Source organism: Salvelinus fontinalis, chromosome 11 (assembly GCF_029448725.1).
Source record: "Salvelinus fontinalis isolate EN_2023a chromosome 11, ASM2944872v1, whole genome shotgun sequence".
Taxonomy (NCBI): Eukaryota; Metazoa; Chordata; class Actinopteri; order Salmoniformes; family Salmonidae; genus Salvelinus; species Salvelinus fontinalis.
The window spans coordinates 10,781,700-10,804,622 of NC_074675.1; positions in this window are offsets into that span (position 1 = coordinate 10,781,700).

Genomic DNA, 22,923 nt, shown 5'->3' on the forward strand with positions numbered 1-22,923 from the left:
GCTTTGCACACTCTTGGCATTCTCTAAATCAGCTTCACCTGGAATGATTTTCTAACAGTCTTGAAGGAGTTCCCACATACGCTGAGCACTTGTTGGCTACTTTTCCATCACTCTGCGGTCCAACTCATCCCAAACCATCTCGATTGGGTTGAGATCAGGTCATTGTGAAGGCCAGTCTAATACCGGTCTAATATCCATTACTCATGTTTATTGGTCAAAGCAAATCTCTTCTTCTTATTGGTGTCCTTTAATATGGACTTGGTCTTTTACCAAATAGGGCTATCTTCTGTATACCACTCATACCTTATCACAACACAACTGATTGGCTCAAACGCATTAAGAAAGAAATAATTCCACAAATGTACTTTTAACAAGACACACCTGTTAATTGAAATGCATTCCAGGTGACTACCTCATGAAGCTGGTTGAGAGAATACTAAGAGTGTGCAAAGCTGTCATTAAGGCAAAAGGTGGCTACTTTGAAGAAACTCAAATATAAAATATATTTTGATTTGTTTAACACTTTTTTGGTTACTACATTATTCCATATGTGTTATTTCATAGTTTTGATGTCTTCACTATATTCTACAATGTAGAAAAAAGTTAAAATAAAGAAAAACTCTTGAATGAGTAGGAATGTCCAAACTTGACTGGTACTGTATATATATATTTTTGTGCCTGTTTTGCATGTTATTTTGGCATTAATACGTGTCACATATCCGTTGGCAAATAATGTAAAAAAAAATTATATTGAGTTAATAAAGCTGCATACAAATATGGTCTCTTTTTTGCTTTCTTGATTAAGGCAGCTCCAAAATGCAGGTGTTTCAGCCTAGATCAGTGCTTTCTGTGGTGGTAGGGCAGCCAGTGGAAATACAGAGCGTAGGGATTGGTAATGTTCTCTAGTTGCGCCGTGATTGGCTCAGTGTTCTGTCACTCATTTGGACACTATGTCACCGCAAAATCTACGGGGACAGCTCGAAAATTCAATCCCCTTTGGTGCTGCCATAGAGTTACATTAGAAGCGCCCATCCAAGAAGTTTCACGGTCATTGGCCACAGATAAAATGACGTCAAATCACGTTACATCTAAAGTAGCTTTGATTGGACTGATCATGTCAACATCATACTTTCAAAATATTAGCTAGCAGTCACCACCATGAATCAAGTCTACAATCTACTGGCAAATCCTTTTCAATCCTTGTCATGTGAAGTGAAATTAGAGATAAAACGTCTCTGTGCTCATCATCCATTGGACATAAACATTACACAATAAGTCGCAAAAATCTTTCCGACCGCAGAACTCCAGTGTGTTACCAAGCTATGACCTGTGGGCAACCAGGAGAAGTTGAAAAGTGAGCTGTTCACTGTCTACTGGGATCCTGAGCTGCACACTGGAAAGACAGCCCTTCTTTATTGAAATCACTCTATGAGAACCACTGTTACGGGATTTTTGTGTTTAATGACTAAAATATGTATACATTTGACTTAGAATTATAACTAAACAGAATACTACTATATTACTGTAAGAATGAATAATCATAAATTTTGAATGTTATGTGTTCCTTGTTAGAAAGAATGGGTTTATCTTCAGACAGTCTAGAATGATGTCTCTACCCAGGGAGGGGAAAGACCTTGGGTTGGTTGTGGATAGTTTAACAGGTGGCAGACAGTAATGAGAACTCGAACTGTATTGCCATTGTATCCGAGAGGAGGTTGGACATTAAAACCTATGACATCATCTTTATTATATAACCTGATGTAAAATGTATTATGATCAGTACTCTCGAGAATAAACGCTATTGATTGATTGATTTTAAGACTGGTATCTGTCCATTTATGCTGATAATTATCTTACAAATTCTTATTTATGGGCAGAGTGTTTTAACTGAATTGGTTAATAAACACAGGAATGAAATTACTTTAACAACCACCTGCAGACTCTTCTCAAAATCCTCATCACAAGTCAGGGAGAAACTTTTCCCCACTTAGCTGGGAACTCCGTAGGCTAGAAAATGTTAAATGCATTGGCCATGCTGTCAATCCAGCATGACTTCATCCAGAGAATGACAGACTTTCAAACCAGAAACCGTGAATTGATGGCAGCATTCGCGTGAAACTGAAAGCTGGAACCACTGCGTTTAACCAGGGCAAGGTGACCGGAAACATGACCGAATACAAACAGTGTAGCTATTCCCTCCGCAATCAAGGCAATCAAACAAGCTAAGCGTCAGTATAGAGACAAAGTAGAGTTGCAATTCAACGGCTCAGACCCATAGAGGTATGTGGCAGGGTCTACAGTCAATCACGGATTACAAAAAGAAAACCAGCCCCGTCGCGGACAAGGATGTCTTGCTCCCAGACAGACTAAATAACTTCTTTGCTCGCTTTTCATCCAAACACAAATCATCCCGTCTTCAAATGTATCGATTATTAACGTTAAAAAATACCTAAAGTTGTATTACAAAAGTAGTTTGCATTTTTTTGCCAAACTTTACAGGTAACCTTTGAGATATTTTGTCGTCACGTTTGAGCAAGTTGGAACCTGTGTTTTTCTGGATGAAACGCGCCAAATAAATGGACATTTTGGATATATATCGACGGAATTAATCGAACAAAAGGACCATTTGTGATGTTTATGGGACATATTGGAGTTTCAACAACAGCTTCTCATCAAAGATAAGGCATGAATTATATTTTTATTTCTGCATTTTGTGGGTTGAAATATGAGTATCTCTCTTTGTTTACAAATGAGGCTATCCTCAGATAATAGCATCGTATGCTTTCGCCGAAAAGCTTATTTGTATTCTGACATGTTGGCTGGATTCACAACCAGTGTAGCTTTAATTTGGTATTTTTCATGTGTGATTTAATGAAAGTTGGATTTTATAGTAATTCATTTTAATTTGGCGCTCTGCATTTTCTCAGGCTTTTTGCCAAGTGAGACAGTAGCGTCCCGTCTAAACTCAGATTTTTGGATATAAATATGAACTTTACTGAACAAAACATACATGTATTGTGTAACATGAAGTCCTATGAGTGTCATCTGATGAAGATCATCAAAGGCTAGTGATTAATTTTATCTCTATTTCTGCTTTTTGTTACTGCTCTCTTTGGCTGGAAAAATGGCTGTCTTTTTCTGTGACTTGGCTCATACCTAACATAATCGTTTGGTGTGCTTTCATCATAAAACCTTTTTGAAATTGGAAATTTACAACAAGTGTATCTTTAAAATGTTGTAAAATACTTTGAGGAATTTAAATTATGGGATTTCTGTTGTTTTGAATTTGGCGCCCTGCAGCTCCACTGGCTGTTGACGATGTTGGACGTTACCGTCCCACATACCCTAGAGAAGTTAAGGAAGGCATTGTTGAGATCAATCTTGCTGAATTTATTTCCACCAGCCAACCCTACGCATAGTTCCTGGATAATCAGAAGTGGGTATTGTTTCACCATCAGTACAGAATTAATGGTCACCTTGAAATCTCCACACAGGTGAACAGAGCCATCACGCTTGATCACATGGACTACAGGTGTGGCCCACTCACTGTGTGGGACCTTCCCTAGGATTCCAATATTGACCATCCATTGTATGTCAGAATTCACCTTCGGTTTGACGACATAATTCTGGAACTTTTCTGACCTTCATGAACTTTGGCTGAGAGACTGGCTTGAGCTATAGTTTCACTGAAATCTTGTTCATACTTCCCAGTTCATACTTCCCAGTTCATCCTTAAAAACAGCTTCATGTCGAGTCAGCACAGCTGACAACCCTGTTTCTTCAACTGACACTGCATTCACCTTCGTCCAGACAAATCTTTTCAAACCATGGCTGGCCCATCAGCGCTTTGACCACATAGATGGGGAGTACAGGCTTTTTGTCAGTTTAGTTCCACCAGCACAGGACCTCTGCCTTTTTTATTGGCTGTCCTGACAATGGTGTTGTGACACCGTTGGCTGTAGAGTCTCCTTTTACTGACAATACCTTGATTGGTAGCTCCTCTACAGTCTCCGTGTCCCTGTTGCTTGACTGGTCCTGCTTAAAGCATGCAGGTGGTTCTTCTTGGGGTGCAGCTGGCTGTGTTTCCTTTTCCAGATATTTCCTTATAGATGTCCTTCGCTGGTTTTTCTCTATTTCTTTTACAAGCTCGCTAAATGTGTCCTTTCTTTTCACAATGGCGTCATGTCAGCTCCTTTGCCCAGCATTCAGATGGGTGATGACCCTGCTTTCCATGGTGCCCCCTTTTTTCTATCCTGTACTGCTGCTGCACTGTGCACTCTTGATACAGCCCCCAGCTGTTGTGCATATTTTGCAGCTAGCTCCATTGATTCAGTGAGTAGGTACTTCTGTATTGATTCACGCAACAAGCCACACACAAGCCGATCGAGTGTCATTCAATGTTGCATTAAACTTAGTACTGCAACATATTGGACAATGGATTCACCCTCCTCTTGGTTCCGTTTGTGAAACCTGAATCTCTCTATGATTACAAGTGGGTTGGGACAAAAATGTCCTTCCAAGGTTTTCACAATGTCCACAAATGACTGGTCACCTGGTTTCTCAATCTGGACCAAGCTCCTTAGCGAGCTAAAAGTTTCAGCTCCATCTTTAATGCCATTGACTGTCACAAAAAAATCCAAAACATCCCAGGTAAGGACTCTATTGATCCACTGTTTACTCAAACTAACCAAGTGCTCCAGTTAGAGGCATTTTATCACTGTCCTTTTTTTTGTGATCAACTTTTTTTTCTTTTCACAATATACAACACACAAGGTCGGATTAACATACAATACAACTATTTACATACTGTCAGGAGAAAATTATTTCAGTGCACAATATGACATTGACAGAAAGGAAGTAGAGTTTACAATAACACATATTCTACATTATTCTCAGAAAATAAAATGTTGTCCACCCACTCCCCTACCATGTAGGTCCATTGCTTGTTCAAGAGTTGTTGATATCTGATATGTTTTTGCATAATACATCCAATGCCTCAAATATATTTGCCTGAGCTTTGTTTATCACGGCCACTGGTCGCGCTACACAAACAATATCTTGAAAATATGATAACCATGTTTTAGGCGAGAGGATTGTAGGGGTAATCTAAGCACTAAGGATAACCTTTGCTGCTGTTAACCCCGCATAAATTATTATTTTCTGAACCAGTTGCAATACAAGTGAAGAGTCATGATTCAACAAATATAAAGGTGTAACTTTGTTCACAGGGAAACCCATCATTTTTGTAAGGAAATCTGAAACATGTGACCAGAACTGGGAGACCACAGGACATTCCCGAAACATGTGCATTAGTGTTCCAATAGCATTCATACGGCATCTATCACACATTGTAGTTGGAATCATCTCAATCTTAAAACGTCTAAATGGGGGTGCATAACTTCTATGTATAAACGTATAATGTATAAACTGATGTGCTGGGTTTTTAGAGGTAACAAATACATTTTCCCAAATGGTATCCCAATTCAGGTCGTGCCCCAATCCCTGCATTTCGCAGTTCCATGCTGGAGAGATACCCAATGTAGCGCATTTAACAGTCAGCAGGCAATCATAAGTGGCAGAGACCAGTTTAGAAGTTAATGAAGGGTCTATCCATGTAAGCATTAGGTGGGATGTTACCGGCGCATCCCATGGTACACCATACGTTTTTAACGCAGATCATGAAAAGCCTGGAAGTTAATATATTTGTTTGAGGTCCTTGAAAGGTATCACCTTTCCTTCTTGTTTTTCACGTTTGATAGTAAATTCCTTTTACTAGTTTACTTTCTCCTCCTGTTTTCACTCTTTATTTACAGTTTTGTCCGTGATGTTCTTCTACTTGACGGAGTTCGATTAAGCTGCCCCAGGTTGAACCAGGCTTTGGCCCGTCAATGTGACCGGGTGAAGACGGTGCGGGAGGCGCTCCCTGCTCAAATCGAACGGTAATCTGTGCCGCTAGGTCATAGTGATCAACAATGCAGCATGGTGCATTACTCCACGTGCTTAACCTACGTCACTTTTGTTTGGAGCCCGGGGCATTAATCGAATCCCCTCCTTGTTAGCTAACTAACTTTTACTTTCTGTCTCTCCGTTTTTATTTTTATTCACTCGTGGTCATGCAGGGAAAAAGGCTGCATTAATCCGTCTAAACCTCGTCGGCAGTTTCTTTGTTGTATCTTGACTCTTCAGATGAACTTTAAACTCACTCAGTAATGTGGACGGAAACGAAGAAATACTCGTAGATGCAATGAGTGCTTTACTGAAAAGTTGTGTTTATTACATTACTTAAGGAAGTACCTCTAACAACCGACTTTCATAGTGCTTAGAGTTAGAAATATGAATGCAGAAACCCACATAACGTCAAATACTTAGTCCAATTCTTAACAGAGCAAAGCCCAGGTAAAAAGTCAGTGTAGAAAATTCCCCACCCATTTCCTGACTGACATGTCGACCAGTCACCTTCATTTCCTGTTCCTGCAAGAGTGGGACTTCTTCTTCTGTGGTTTTTAAATAGCGGTTGGCAACCAAAAGTTGCATTACTGCCACCAACTGGACAGGGTTGAAAAAAAAAAAAATTCCATAAGTGATGGGGGAAACTAACTTAATCCACACAACTAAAAATACTACATAAATAAAAGTCCCACTTCTCCCTTCCTTCAAATCTCCATATATCTCCCTTCTTGTGCTCTGGGGCCTGAGAGGTGGTACGGCACGTGACAATACTCCATGCAACTCCTCCGCCGAGAAGTCCTTCAGTCCTTTCTGCCGCATACACAATGATGTCTATTTTCCTGGACTTCCTCTCCACTTTGGCAGTACAATTAACCACCATAGCTATAAATGCTACAAAGTCCACTTTCTTGACGTGTAACATTTCTGGATCCTTCTGGTGAGAGGCAACCCCTGCCGCCTGCAGAGAAGCCCTATCCACCACCATGAACTCTTCAGGATCCCTCAACCCTTCTCACTGCATCTGCATATGAGATGCTCTGATTAGCCCTGACTCTAGCCACCTCTTTCACCTTCACCCTCGTCGGACACTTCAAAGCCGTTCATGGTTCCCACCACAATTTCAACACTCCACATTCTCCATTCTCCACATTCTCCTGTTTGAAGTCGTGATGTAGTGACGTATGACATACGCCTAGCTTCTTGAAACGGGTCACATATACCAGTAGGAGTCACTGTTCAGGCAATAGTTGCAATGTGGCTTCACATTTATTTTACTACAGTATACCTATTTATTTTGGTTGATGGCATGATGTTGAAAGAATGATGCTGCTTCAAACATAGCATTTCACTATCAACATTGAAACAAGGTAAAATAACATGTGTATAATCAAATATAAAATTCAACATAATTTCAACCACCCAATATAACGGAATATGATAAATAACATTTAAAAAAATTCTGCCTTAAATTTTCTACGTAATTTGAACGTATACATAGTTCTGATGATTATGTTGAAATTAGATTGATGTAACAACCTGATAGTCAGGTTAAGTCAATGTATTTAGGTTGAAGTCTCACCCCAATTTCAATGTTTACAACGCTGGTTGAAATTAGATGAAAACAAACGTTGGCAAATTACGATTCAACCAGTGTGTGCAACCAGTGTTAAGAGGAACTTTATTGTCCCCAAACTGAAATACCCTACAGTGCTTTTTTTATTGAATCAAATGGGAATTAGTTATATTATTACAGGTGTTGACAGACAACGTGGCATTTACCTAGTTTGAGATGGCGCAAACTTCCAGGCCCCGTTTCCCTTCTCTTTCATCCGCTTCAATGCCCACCTGGTCTGCGCAAGTATGTATGTTTGATGTATCTTATTGCCAGGTTTATCATTGTTGATATATTTTTCAGGACAAAAGGCTATAAAGTTACAAGGAACACATTCATGGGCTTAAGACAAATATAAGTGACTATTTGCTTCAGTGCACTTTTCATCTGAAAAGCCCTGTGTTTTACACATTCACACATCATTTTGCCAATTATCATATTGACCAAAACTCCAGGACCAGGGACAGTGAGTGATTGACAGCAAGGAGAAGTCCACTGGTCTAGGGGAGGAGAGTGACGAGAAACTCACACCCATTGAGTGCCAGCCAGCCAGCAAGGTATTGTGCACCTCACCTGTAATGGGAATATTTAAGATGACAAAAGTTCATATTTAAATTAGAGGGCTCAACTAAAATGTAAGTATATTTGGAGTTTCTGTTATACATGTGATTTCCAGTGTTTTGTTTGTAACACTTGGGTTGATGGTCACTAGACTAGAGGCTGTATGTTATGGATTAAACTCATAACTGCTGATAAGGTTGACGCCAGACTGGAGGTACAAGGACAGAGGATACACTGATTATTATTATATTGTGTGAAACAATGTGATTCTGTAGCTGCTGACAAAGTTACTGCCTTCTGTTTTAACTTCCTACAAGCCTGTCGGGATGGTGTTTACAGAACAGTTGTACGCTGATTAGGATATAAGGGTGTTCTCAGAGAAGGCCAGTTAGATGTGTTCTCTGCTTCTGGGCTGGAGTTTTCTCCCTGTTGCAACTTGTAATAAACAAAATACATTTTTGATTGACAATCTGCGACTGCTCTTCTCCTTTGTTCACTTGGAAATGTCTTACATCACCCCTCCCTCCTTTCAGACGAGCCTGGATCTCAGTGAGAGAGTGAGAGAGGAAAGTCATCCTGTCTGTATCCCCAGGCTGAGCGCTTACACTCAGAGGGATGATGAGGCTAGGCTGGGTCCGAGGGCTGGCCCCTTTGCTGGCCATGGCTGCTGGAATACTCTACATCACATCCATTAAGTGGGAGGTTCATTCTCATGGGGAGAGACTGCAGAGGGCCCATCAGAATGACTCGTCCAGGGGCCAGGACATGCTCAATAGGCTGGAGAAGATGGAGGCTCACATTGAGAAGCTGTGTAAGTCTCAATATCCTTCATTTACCTGTGACTTACCTGGAAGGGAAATGGCAGTAGCTCTGTCCACGTACTGTACCTGGACTGCAGTCTGCCACTGTTCTAGATGGTAGGGCAGATTTAGAGGGAGGATTTGAGAATACATTAGAATCTAGCCTAAAGCTACATGTAGAGTTGATCCCAGAAAGTTATTTCACACTTCACAGTGATTATTGTAAAAGGGAATTTGTACCCAGTTAATTAAAGGGTTTAAATAAACTAATAAAGGATTAAATAAAATATGCCCATAATAATTTTAGATTGTTCTTTAATCCTGTATACTGTTGCTTGCTGAACAACATTTGTTACATTTTGATCTACCATCAGTTACTTCAAGGTAATTCTCCAAGGCAGAGCAAACATTGTTAATTTTTTTGTTAAACACACATGCAAACAGTGACTGAAGCTCCTAACCAACTGTACTATTTTGTTTGTTTTTCTGTGTTGTTTGAAACGTATTTCTTTACTTATTTTGTACATAATGTTGCTGCTACCGTCTCTTATGACTGAAAATAACTTTTGGACATCAGAACAGTGATTACTCGCCTCGAACTGAACTAAGTTTTTTTCTGTAACAAGTCTGACTCGAAGGCTACACTGCTTTCTCGGAAACGAGCCCAAATCCCAGTAATTTGCGTGAAGAAAATGAGAAAAAAGGGGCAGAGGTCGGGCAGCCTTCTGTGAATTTGTAGGCGAGTGAGTAAACCTCCACTACCATCTGTTCTATTGGCCAACGTGCAATCATTGGAAAACAAAATGGATGATATACGATCAAGACTATCCTACCAACAGAACGTTAAAAACTGTAAAAACGGATAATATAGAGCTGGCGGGATTTTCCATGCATCGGCAGGACAGAGAACCTACGTCTGGTAAGACGAGGGGCAGCGGTGTGTGTCTTTTTGTCAATAAATGCTGGTGCGCGATGTCTAATACTAAAGAAGTCTCAAGGAATTGCTCGCCTGAGGTAGAGAACCTTATGATAAGCTGTAGACCACACTATCTACTAAGAGAGTTCTCATTATTCATAACCGTCTATTTACCACCACAAACCGATGCTGGCACTAAGGCCACACTCAACGAGCAGTATAAGGCCATAAGTAAACTAGAAAATGCTCATCCAGAAGCGGCGCTCCTAGTGGCCGGGGACTTTAACCTCTTGGAAATAGGGGGCGCCATTTTCACTTCTGGATAAAATCGTGCCCAATTTAAACGGCCTCGTACTCTGTCCTAGATCATATGATATGCATATTATTATTACTATTGGATAGAAAACACTTGAATTATATCTGTGAGTAAAACAGAACTCATTTGGCAGGTAAACTTCCAAACAGGAAGTGAAAATTCTGAAATGGGTCTCTGTGAAAGGCATTGCCTATTCAATTGCCTTGTATTTATGGATCTGTATGCACTTCATACGCCTTCCACTAGATGTCAACAGGCAGTAGAATGTGGAATGAAGTCTCTAGCCTTTTCTGGGTCCGGATGGGACTCGTTGGAGTGAGAGGTCAGCCATATTGGTAGTACCTGGCTACGCACTTGGGTTTTTCATATCGTTTTCTGCAATGCGTTAAGTAGACACGAAGAAATGCTCCGTCTGGGACGTTATTGGATGTATTTCTGAAAAACATCCTAAAGATGGATTATCAACTGAGTTTGACCAGTTTATTCAACTATTATTATGACTTTTTGAATTTTTCGTTCATGCGTAAAATCTTCATGGACACGTGAGTTACACCATGCCTGCCAAAGTTGCTAATTCGACAGAAGAAATGGACATTGTAAAACAAAACAACGATTTATTGTGGAACTAGGATTCCTGGCACTGCATTCTGATGAAAGATCATCAAAGGTAAGGGAATATTTATGATGTTATTTCGTATTTTTGTGGACTCTTTGGACTCCAACATGGCAGAGAATGGCTGAGCGCTGTCTCAGATTATTGCATGCTGTGCTTTGTACTAAAGTCATTTTTTAAAATCTAACACAGCGGTTGCATTAAGAACCAGTGTATCTTTAATTATATATGCAACTTGTATTTTTCAGCAAAGTTTATGAGTTTTTCTTTTAGATTACGTGGCTGTCTAAAATTTCTCCCGACATTTTGGTGCTATTTGTGACCATGGCTGCAATGTAAAACCCAGATTTGTAGCTATAAATATGCACATTTTCGAACAAAACAAAAATGTATTTTATAACATGATGTCATAAGACTGTCATCTGATGAAGTTGTTCAAAGGTTAGTGATTCATTTTATCTCTATTTGTGGGTTTTGTGAAAGCTATCTTTAGGGTGAAAAAATGGCGTTGTGTTTTGGGCTATTGTGGTGAGCTAACATAAATATATGTTGTGTTTTCGCTGTAAAACATTTAAAAAATCAGACATGTTGGCTGGATTCACAAGATGTTTATCTTTCATTTGCTGTACAACATGTATTTTTCATAAAAGTTTTATGATGAGTATTTCTGTATTTCACGTTGCTCTCTGTAATTATTCTGGCTGTTTTGGTGCCATTTGTGACCATGGCTGCAATGTAAAACCCCGATTTGTAGCTATAAATATGCACATTTTCGAACAAAACATAAATGTATTGTATAACGTGATGTCATAAGACTGTCATCTAAAGAAGTTGTTCAAAGGTTAGTGATTAATTTTATCTCTATTTGTGTCAGGTGTATTTTATCTCTTCTCTCTGTCAGGTGGGACCCTAAGAAGCGCATGACGCCCGACGAGGCCATGCAACATGAGTGGATCCAGGGGGCCCGCTCCAACAAGTTTCGGCCCAAGACCAGCACCGTGAGAAGACCCAGGGAGAGCCTGAGCAACGTGGAGAACAACAAGAACAACAAGATAGAGCAGCTCATTCCCCACAAACCAGCCCTCATCAACAAGATAGGTAAGAGGAGCAGTCATCTACCATACCATAAAAAATGCACTAGGCATTTTTTAGACTTTGAGAGTGGCAAATTGACACAAAGACTACATTTTCTCCACATCTCTATGATTGACATGAAGTAACAGGCATCTTACTTCCGCCTTTCTGACGCAGTTGACAAGGCATTCTACAGCCCGTTCTCCAACGCCACAGACAGGCCCAAGAGAGAGAACTCTATGAAGCTGGCGTCCGGGTCACTTGCATTAGTTTAAAATGGCTGAGAGATTCTGTGAGGTGGGATCCCTCGGCTTAGAACCCAGATCAATGCCCAGAGTTGCCTGTTTTCCACTGTAGGTATAGCCAGGTTAGGCCGAGCCACATTTACTGTCATTTTGCCAGAGGTTTAAAGCTCTTTGAATAGGCTAATTCCCTGCATGTTTTCTACTGGAATTGAAGTTTTGGCTTTGATAACACGGATGTCTGACCCAAAATATACATAGGTTAAGCCCCGGCCCACGTGTTTGCACTGCAATACGCATGGCAAGCCCAAGGAGTTGCCCGTGCCATGGATGTGATGTTTAAGGCACAAAGCATCTCCCATGCACAGAGATGATGGTGATAGTGGAAAAGCGTTAAGCACTAGTGTGCACAAACTGATCTAGAGATTACTCAGAGTTTACCATGTTTATGGAGTTTGACTTTGACTCAATCATTTGTGGTTGTTGACCATAGTATTATTGGTATTGTTTCATTACTAGTTTATTATGAAGATTCATAAAACTCTAGGTGTTACTGAATAAAATGACAATCACTTGTAAGTCAGTGAAAGGGCTGTCGAGCTGACAACTGTTAGCTCAAAAACAGGCCCCTCAAGTGGTCAATGAAAAGGAATGTTATTTTCATGACCTGAAATGCCAAGCTTGGACTGGGATTGGATGGTTTGATATTCTTCATACGTCATTGTCATATACAAAGTTTTCCAGTGTCTACAAAACAGGAATATTCTGACCAGTGATCCTCACCACTTGTTATTCAAATGTGCTTTTCAGCATCCAAAGTAACTTCTCTCTGACCCACAATGCATCGTCTGTTTTTTACCCCTCACACAAACATCGTTTTTAAAAAGCTCTTAATTCCTCATCAAAGCAGTTCCATCTATTTTGATTAAATTATTTTACCTTGACAAAAGGACAATTTGCTACAATGTTCAGCTTTCTTCAATAAAACCTGGGCCAAATGAAGGAAGGTAGCTTTTTTGTTCTCTGTAAGCTTCCTTTTAAGGAAACTGGTGCTGTTGCTTTTCACATGCTCCAGTTAGAGAAAGTAATTTTAAAACAGTGTTTTTATATTTGTAACATGATCAGAAATTGTTTATATTTCCTTTTGAACAGTACATAATTTAATGTACGTTTTACACTTTTGTTATTGGTTTAAGGTGTGACCTGTATATGAAATATTTGTGGTAATAAACTCAGCAAAAAAAGAAACGTCCTCTCACTGTCAACTGCGTTTATTTTCAGCAAACTTAACATGTGTGAATATTTGTATGAACATAAGATTCAACAGCTGAGACATAAACTGAACAAGTTCCACAGACATGTGACTAACAAATGGAATATTGTGTCTTTGAACAAAGGGGGGGTCAAAATCAAAAGTAACAGTCAGTATCTGGTGTGGCCAACAGCTGCATTAAGTACTGCAGTGCATCTCATCATGGACTGCACCAGATTTGCCAGTTCTTGCTGTGAGATGTTACCCCACTCTTCCACCAAGGCACCTACAGGTTCCTGGACATTTCTGGGGGGGAATGGCCCTAGCCCTCACCCTCCGATCCAACAGGTCCCAGATGTGCTCAATGGGATTGAGATCCGGGCTCTTCACTGGCCATGGCACAACACTGACATTCCTGTCTTGCAGGAAATCACGCAGAGAACGAGCAGTATGGCTGGTGGCATTGTCATGCTGGAGGGTCATGTCAGGATGAGCCTGCAGGAAGGGTACCCTGGTGAGACCGTGACTCGTCAGTGAAGAGCACTTTTTGCCAGTCCTGTCTGGTCCAGCGACTGAGGGTTTGTGCCCATAGACAACGTTGTTGCCGGTGATGTCTGGTGAGGACCTGCCTTACTACAGGCCTACAAGCCCTCAGTCCAGCCTCTCTCGGCCTATTGCGGACAGTCTGAGCACCGATGGAGGGATTGTGCGTTCCTGGTGTAACTCGGGAAGTTGTTGTTGCCATCCTCTAACTGTCCCGCAGGTGTGATGTTCGGATGTACCGATCCTGTGCAGGTGTTGTTACACGTGGTCTGCCACTGCGAGGACGATCAGCTGTCCGTCCCGTCTCACAGTATGGACATGCAATTTATTGCCCTGGCCACATCTGCAGTCCTCATGCCTCCTTGCAGCATGCAAGGCACTTTCACGCAGCTGAGGCACGCAGCTGAGGCACAGCTAAGGCACGTTCACACAGATGAGCAAGAACCCTGGGCATCTTTCTTTAGTTTTTTTTCAGAGTCAGTAGAAAGGCCTCTTCAGTGTCTTAAGTTTTCCTTAACCTTAATTGCCTACCGTCAGTAAGCTGTTAGTGTCTTAACGACCGTTCCACAGGTGCATGTTCATTAATTGTTTATGGTTAATTTAACAAGCATGGGAAACAGTGTTTAAACCGTTTACATTGAAGATCTGTGAAGGTATTGTCACGTTCCTGACCTATTGCTCCTTTTCAGTCGGGAGACGTGAGCCAACTCCTCCTGCTTACCGTAAGAAGCCGGTGAGGGCGGATTTGGAGATGAGTGACGCAGAGACAGTAAAAGAGTTAATGGAGAAATTGGAGGAGAGAGTTATGAGGGATGTACTGGTTTGGTGCATGAGGTACGGCATCCGTCCGAATGAACGTGTTGGTGAGTTAATGTCACCGGGAACAGCTCTCCATACTCGTCCTGAGGTGCGTGCTAGCCGTCTGGTTAAGACAGTGCCTACAGCACGCACAAAGCCTCCTGTGCGTCTCCAGAGTCCTGTGCGTCCTGTTACTGCTCCTCGCACTAGCCCTGTGGTGCGTGTCCCCAGCCCAGTACCACTAGTGCTGACACCACGCACTAAGCCTCCTGTGCCTCTCCAGAGCCCTGTTCCTCCTCCACGCACTCTCCCTGTGGTGCGTGTATCCAGCCCAGTGCCTCCAGTTCCGGCACCACGCACCAAGCCTCATGTGCGTCTCCAGAGCCCTGTACGCACTGATCTTTCTCCCCGCACTCGTCCTGAGGTGCTTGCCCTCAGCCCGGTACCACCAGTCCCGGTACCACGCACCAGTCCTATAGTGCGCCTTGAGAACTCAGTGTGTCCTGTTCCTGCTCCCCGCACTAGCCTTGAGGTGCATGTCTCCAGTCCGGTACCACCAGTTCCGGCACCACGCACCAAGCCTCATGTGCGTCTCCAGAGCCCTGTACGCACTGATCCTTCTCCCCGTACTCGCCCTGATGTGCGTGCCCTCAGCCCGGTACCACCAGTGCCGGTACCACGCACCAGTCCTACAGTACGCTTTGAGAGTCCAGTGTGCCCTGTTGCTGCTCCCCGCACTAGCCTGAAGGTGCGTAGCTTTAGCCCGGTACCTCCAGTTCCGGCACCACGCACCAGGCCTATAGTACGTCTCAGCCGGCCAGAGTCTGCCGTCTGCCCAACGGCGCCTGAACTGCCCGTCTGCCCAACGGCACCTGAACTGTCCGTCTGCCCAACGCCGTCTGAACTGTCCGTCTGCCCAACGCCGTCTGAACTGTCCGTCTGCCAAGCGCCGCATGAACTGCCCGTCTGTACTGAGCCTTCAAAGCCGCCCGTCTGTACTGAGCCTGCAAAGCCGCCCGTCTGCCATGAGCCTTCAGAGCCGTCCGCCAGACAGGAGCCGCCAGAGCCTTCCGCCAGACAGGAGCAGCCAAAGCCTTCCGCCAGACAGGATCAGCCAGAGCCTTCCGCCAGACAGGATCAGCCAGAGCCTTCCGCCAGACAGGATCAGCCAGAGCCTTCCGCCAGACAGGATCAGCCAGAGCCTTCCGCCAGACAGGATCAGCCAGAGCCTTCCGCCAGACAGGATCAGCCAGAGCAGTCAGCGAGCCATGACCAGCCAGAGCCGTCAGCGAGCCAGGACCAGCCAGAGCCGTCAGCCAGCCATGAGCAGCCAGATCCGTCAGCCAGCCATGAGCAGCCAGATCCGTCAGCCAACCATGAGCAGCCAGATCCGTCAGCCAGCCATGAGCCGTCCAGCCAGGATCCGCCAGAGCCGGCCAGCCAGGATCCGCCAGCCAGCCAGGATCCGCCAGAGCCAGCCAGCCAGGATCCGCCATTCAGTCCGGTGCTGCCCCTCAGTCCAGTGCTGCCCCTCAGTCCGGTGCTGCCCCTCAGTCCGGTGCTGCCCCTCAGTCCGGTGCTGCCCCTCAGTCCGGTGCTGCCCCTCAGCCCGGTGCTGCCCCTCAGTCCGGTGCTGCCACTCAGTCCGGTGCTGCCCCTCAGTCCGGTGCTGCCCCTCAGTCCGGTGCTGCCCCTCAGTCCGGTGCTGCCCCTCAGTCCGGTGCTGCCCCTTAATCCAGTGGGGTTAATGTGGAGGGTGGTCATTTGGATGAGGCTACGAAAGCGGGTAGTGACTATGGTGGGGTGGGGACCACGACCAGTGCCAGAGCCGCCACCGTGGACAGACGCCCACCCAGACCCTCCCCTAGACTTTATGCTGGTGCGCCCGGAGTTCGCACCTTAAGGGGGGGGTTATGTCACGTTCCTGACCGATTGTTCCTTTTTCTTTTACTTATTTAGTTGGTCAGGGCATGAGTTGGGGTGGGTTGTCTTTGTGTGTTTTTGTATTGTCTAGGGTGTTGTGTGGTTTAGGGGGTTAAGTAGAGTAGATGGGTTAGTGTTTAGTATAGGTGTCTAGGAAAGTCTATGGTTGCCTGAATTGGTTCTCAATCAGAGACAGCTGGTTATTGTTGTCTCTGATTGGGAGCCATATTTAAGGCAGCCATAGGCTTTAGCTGTTTGTGGGTAATTGTCTATGTTGAACGTTTGTTGCTTGTCTGTGCACTAACGTTTGTAGCTTCACGGTCGTTTTGTTGTTTTGTTAGTTTATGTATAGTGTTCGTTTTGTGTTCTCTCTCTCTCTTCTAAATAAAGAAGATGTATTTTTCATACGCTGCGCCTTGGTCCACTACCTCTAATGAAGACGATCGTGACAGGTATTTGGATTTTTACGAATTATCTTTGAAAGACAGGGTCCTGAAAAAGGGACGTTTAAATTTACAACTGTGACCTGTCCAAGATAAAGCAAAGCAGTGCGACACAAACAACAACCCAGAGTTACACATGGAATAAACAAGCGTACAGTCAATAACACAATAGAAAAAAATTAAGTCTATATACAGTGTGTGCAAATGGCGCGAGGTAAAAAATAAATAGGCCATTGTAGCGAAGTAATTACAATTCAGCAGATGAACACAGGAGTGATAACTGAGCAGATGATGATGTGCAAGTATTGATACTGGTGTGCAAAAGATCAGAAAAGTAAATAAAAACAATATGGGGATGAGGTAGGTAGATTGGGTGGGCTATTTACAGATGGAATATGTACAGCTGCAGCGATCGGTAAGCTGTTCAGATAGCTTATGTTTGAAGTTAGTGAGGGAAATATAAGTCTCCAGCTTCAGCGATTTTTGCAATTCGTTCCAGTCACTGGTAGCAGAGAACTGGAAGGAAAGGCGGCCAAAGGAGGTGTTGGCTTTGGGGATGACCAGTGAGATATACCTGCTGGAGCGTCTGCTACAGGTGGGGGTTGTTATCATGACCAGTGAGCTGAGATAAGGCAGAGCTTTACCTAGCATAGACTAATAGATGACCTGGAGCCAGTGGGTCTGGCGACGAATATGTAGTGAGGGCCAGCCGACTAGAGCATTCAGGTCGCAGTGGTGGGTGTTATAAGGGGCTTTGGTAACAAAATGGATGGCACTGATAGACTGCATCCAGTTTGCTGAGTAGAGTATTGGAAGCTATTTTGTAGATGACATCGCCAAAGTCGAGGATCGGTAAGATAGTAAAACTGACTAAGGTAAGTTTGTCGGCGTGAGTGAAGGAGGCTTTCTTGCGAAATAGCCAATTCTAGATTTGTTTTTGGATTGGAGATGTTTAATATGAGTCTGGAAGGAAAGTTTACAGTCTAGCCAGGCTCCTAGGTATTTGTAGTTGTCCACATATTCTAGGTCAGAACCATCCAGGGTAGTGATGCTAGTCGGGCAGGCGGGTGCGAGCAGCGAACGGTTGAAAAGCATGCATTTGGTTTTACTAGCGTTTAAGAGCAGTTGGAGGCCACGGAAGGAGTGTTGTATGGCATCGAAGCTCGTTTGGAGGTTAGTTAACACAGTGTCCAAAGAAGGGCCAGATGTATACAGAATGGTGTCGTCTGCTTAGTCTCCAGGATCAGGGAATCACCCGCAGCAAGAGCGACATCATTGATATATACAGAGAAAAGAGTCGGCCCGAGAATTTACTCTGTGGTACCCCCATAGAGACTGCCATAGGTCCGGACAACAGGCCCTTCGATTTGACACACGGGACTCTGTCTGCGAAGTAGTTGGTGAACCAAGCGAGGCAGTCATTTGAGGAACCAAAGCTATTGAGCATGCCGATAAGAATACGGTGATTGGAAGCACGTGATACTGCGGAGCTCAGCAGACGTTGACAAATCGAGCTCGTCAAAGTTATTCTGTTTTTACCTAAATAACAACGTTGAAACAATATTCTAACATCGGCTGATACATTTTCAAGTACTTACCTTCCCAAAGAGCCATGGACCTCGACCGAGAGGCAAGAAGGACGACCAAAACGTCGTTGATTCCCAAGATAACGATAACGCTACAGCTAGCAAGATTAGCATTAGCCCTCATTACTCAGATGACAGTTCCAGACTGTTGCTCTCGGCCTCTTGCGAGCCTGCCGACATGCTGGCTACTCTCCTCCGGGAAATTCAGGATGGTAACAAAGGTCTTCTCTGAAAATTGACAAGAAATCGGCTAAACTCCATTCTTCCATTGACGACCTGAAATCCTCCATGAATGATCTCCTTTTGAGAACGACTGAGGCTGAGTTGCGCATTAGCACAGTTGAAGATACCATCGCTCGACATGACCAGGTTCTTATACAACTGCAGAAAGACAATGCCACCTGCAAAAACAAGGTAGACCAGATGGAGAACCAGAGCAGACGTAGTAATATCCGTGTGGTGCGATTGAAAGGGGACAGCGAGGGCCGTGACCCGGTTTGTTTCTTCACTCAATGGATCCCGGATGTCCTAGGCATAATCAACTTCACCAAGCCTCTGGAAATCGAACGCGGCCACAGAACATCAGCGCCGAAACCCCGGCCAGATGAGCCCCCACGGGCCGTCCTGATCAGGTTCCTTCGTTTCCTAGACAGAGAGAAGATACTGCAACTCGCAAGAGCCAAAGGGGACATCACCATCGATTGCAAGAGGGTCAGCCTTTTCCCGGGTATGAGCGCGGATCTCTCCAGACGTCGCAAGGAGTTCAGACCAGCCGCCAAAGCACTGAAGGAGAAGAACATCACTGGCTACCTCATCCACCCTGCCCGGATGAAAGTTCAGTACAAAGGCTGAAGCCATCTCTTCAACACACCGGGAGAAGTGTTCACTTTCCTCAAAGAACGGAACCGCGTCTGAACCAGGATGGTCTCTCTGGGGGATAAGATGCAGTTTGTTTGTTTTCTCTTATCCGTGACTGATCTGCTGATATCTTCTTGGAATTTGGATCAGTTTACCCTGCTATCCGGTCGCTATAATTGATTTGTACATTTTCAACTAACCGTTTTTTCCCCGGGGTGAGTTCTATTACATTTCCAGGAGAGTATATTTTGGTTTAGTCAATATCCACTGGGCGAAGCAAATTACTGCCCCCCCCCCCCCCCCCCCCCCATTTATGTTGCTCCTCTCCTGAAAAGAGACTCAAGCAGCCCCTTACCGTGGGCAGTAAATATTCAGCCATAAATGTCTATTCACAACGTTTGTTTTCAACTTAGAGAGCTCGCAGGTTTTAGTCTACGCCAAGGTTAAGCTAGTAAGAGCAAGATGGAAAGCGAGCAGCTAAGTATCTCTATAAGTGTATTCAAGTTTGATGGTTGGGATTGTTGTTTGAGTCTGACAATCGGGGTATTTTATTTTTCTATGTTTATTGTTGTTTCCTTCCTAAAGAGACACATAGGTCTTTTGTGTTATGTGTTCAAACTAAAGTTGAAACATTTCCTGACTATTTACATATGAGAGATTTCCATTCGGTTACATATTTGAAACCCAACCTATGCTTAATCCACTAGAATATGTCACATTCAACATAAAAGGTCTTAACAGCCAGATTAAAAGGAAAAGAGTCTAAACTGCACCTTAAGAAATTAAAGGCTGACATTGTGTTTTTACAAGAAACGCATCTTACAGCCAGTGAACACAAGAAACTGAAGAGGGAATGGGTAGGACAAGTTTTTGCGTCCTCTTTTAACTCCAAAGCAAGAGGAACTGCAATTTTGATAAGTAGACACATCCCCTTCTGCGTCAACAACACCATCTCTGATCCCTCGGGCAGGTTTGTTTTGGTGCCGGTGCATATGTTTTCAGAGTCTTGGACCCTATTGAATATTTATGCGCCTAACTTTGATGACCATATGTTTATACAGAATGTCTTCCTTCAGGTCGCTCAAGCACCACCAGGATGGCTACTGGTTGGAGGAGACTTTAATTTTTGTTTAGATACAGTTCTTGATAGGTCCTCTGATAAACCCTCACTTCTTTCATGTCATTCATGAAAGATCTCAATTTACTAGACATCTGGAGACAGTTGCACCCACAGGAAAGGGACTACTCTTTTTATTCACACCCACACAACACACACACACGCATAGATAACTTTTTACTATCGACCCAACTGTTTCATAAAGTGTTAGATATCGGGGTATCTCCCCAGATTGCATTGACCATTCTCCTCTGGTATTATCAATCTCCATTCCTACCAAGGTAATGGAGCATATAGATGGAGACTAAATTCTACACTCCTAAAGCAACCTGAATTTTGTGCATTCATCAAAGAGCAGATCAAAATTTTTACATTGACAAACAAACCCTCCGCTCCTGACAGTTTCATTCTTCGGGACACATTGAAAGCCTATCTGAGGGGACAGAGCATGTCCTATACTAAAGGGTTGAAGAGAAAACACGGTGCGGAACTGAATGCCCTTGAATCTGAAATCTCTGAGCTAGAGAAAACCTACCAAAGAGGCCAGACTAAAGATCTATACAGGCTTTTGGTAAATAAAAAATTGAAATATAATATTCTGAACACATATCAAGCTGAGAGGGTTAAACAGTGTTATTACGAGCTTGGAGAGAAAGCTCACAAAGTATTGGCATGACAACTGAAAGCAGAGGAAAGTAAGAGGACAATTAATGCCATAGAAACTCTTACTAATGAGATATCTTTCGACCCTACTGAAATTAATAATACTTTTAAGAAATACTATGAAGACCTCTACACTTCCCAATCAAGCAATGATCTATCAGAGATCGACTCCTTTCTCTCCTCTCTCAACCTCCCATGCCTGTCAGAGGAAGACAGAGAGCGCCTGAGTGAACAGTTCTCAGTTCCTGAATTGTTGGAGGCCATTAAATCCCTACCTTCTAATACATCTCCTGGGGAGGATGGCTTCCCTCCAGAGTTCTATAAAGAATTTAGGGAGCTGTTGGTCCCCTACCTTATGGAGGTACTTAAAAAAGCCAGGGAAGACAACTGCTCTCCAGAGTCTTTCTCTCAAGCAGTGATTACTGTAATCCACAAGAAAGGGAAAACCCCGCTAAAGTGCGCCTCCTATAGATCAATCTCTCTCCTTAACACAGATTGTAAACTGGTCACCAAGATGCTATCTAAGAGACTGGAGTCATGTTTTCCCCTGTTGGTCAACCCAGATCAGACTGGTGTCATAATTAATAGATTGTCTTCCAATAATCTCAGAAGGTTCTTTGATATAATTCACCTTGCTAACAAAAACAAAATACCTAGTGTCGCAGTCTCCCTCGACGCTGAAAAGGCCTTTGATAGGGTTGAATGGCCATACCTCTTTCGCGTCTTGGAAAAGTTTGGTTTAGGTACCGTGTTTGTAAATTTGATAAAATCACTCTACAAATCTCCTAAAGCTAGGATTGCTACCAATGGGATTACTTCCTCCTCTTTCCCTCTCTCTAGGTGGAACAGACAAGGTTGCCCAATTAGCCTCCACCTCTTTGTCCTCGCCATTGAACCGTTGGCTGAGGCTATTAGAACATGCCCTGACATACATGGCTTTGAGGTTGGCCCCCATACCCATAAGTTATCATTCTTTGCGGATGACCTTATCTTATTTTTAACTAACTCAGAACACTTCCACGACTGACGGGATGAGGTCAATATCCTTCCAGGATACCCGGGCCAGGTCGATTAGAAAGGCCTGCTCGCAGAAGTGTTGAGGGCATCTAGCTTAGATTGTAGGACTGCCGGGGTGTTAAGCATATCCCAGTTTATGTCACCTAGCAGAACAAACTCTGAAGATAGATGAGGGGCAATCAATTCACATATGGTGTCCAGAGCACAGCTGGGAGCTGAGGGGGGTCTATAACAGGCAGCAACAGTGAGAGACTTATTTCTGGAGAGATTCATTTTTACAATTAGAAGCTCGAACTGTTTGGGCATAGACCTGGAAAGTATGACAAAACTTTGCAAACTATCTCTGCAGTAGATTACAACTCCTCCCCATTTGGCAGTTCTATCTTGTTAGTCACTACTACTACTACTGCTAGTCCACTTACATACTTACATAGTTATAAAATACTAAAACAATGGTCAGCAACCTTTTCTAAGTCAAGATCACTTTCTGAGTCAAAATGCAAGCCAAGATCTACCGCTCAGATTTTTTTTGCACGACTTAAAAAATGTAAGCCTATGCTAAATTAACCAATTAAAAACAGTACTGTAGCAATGACGTTTGTGCAGTAAACTATAGGCCCAATACATTATCACCTTATGT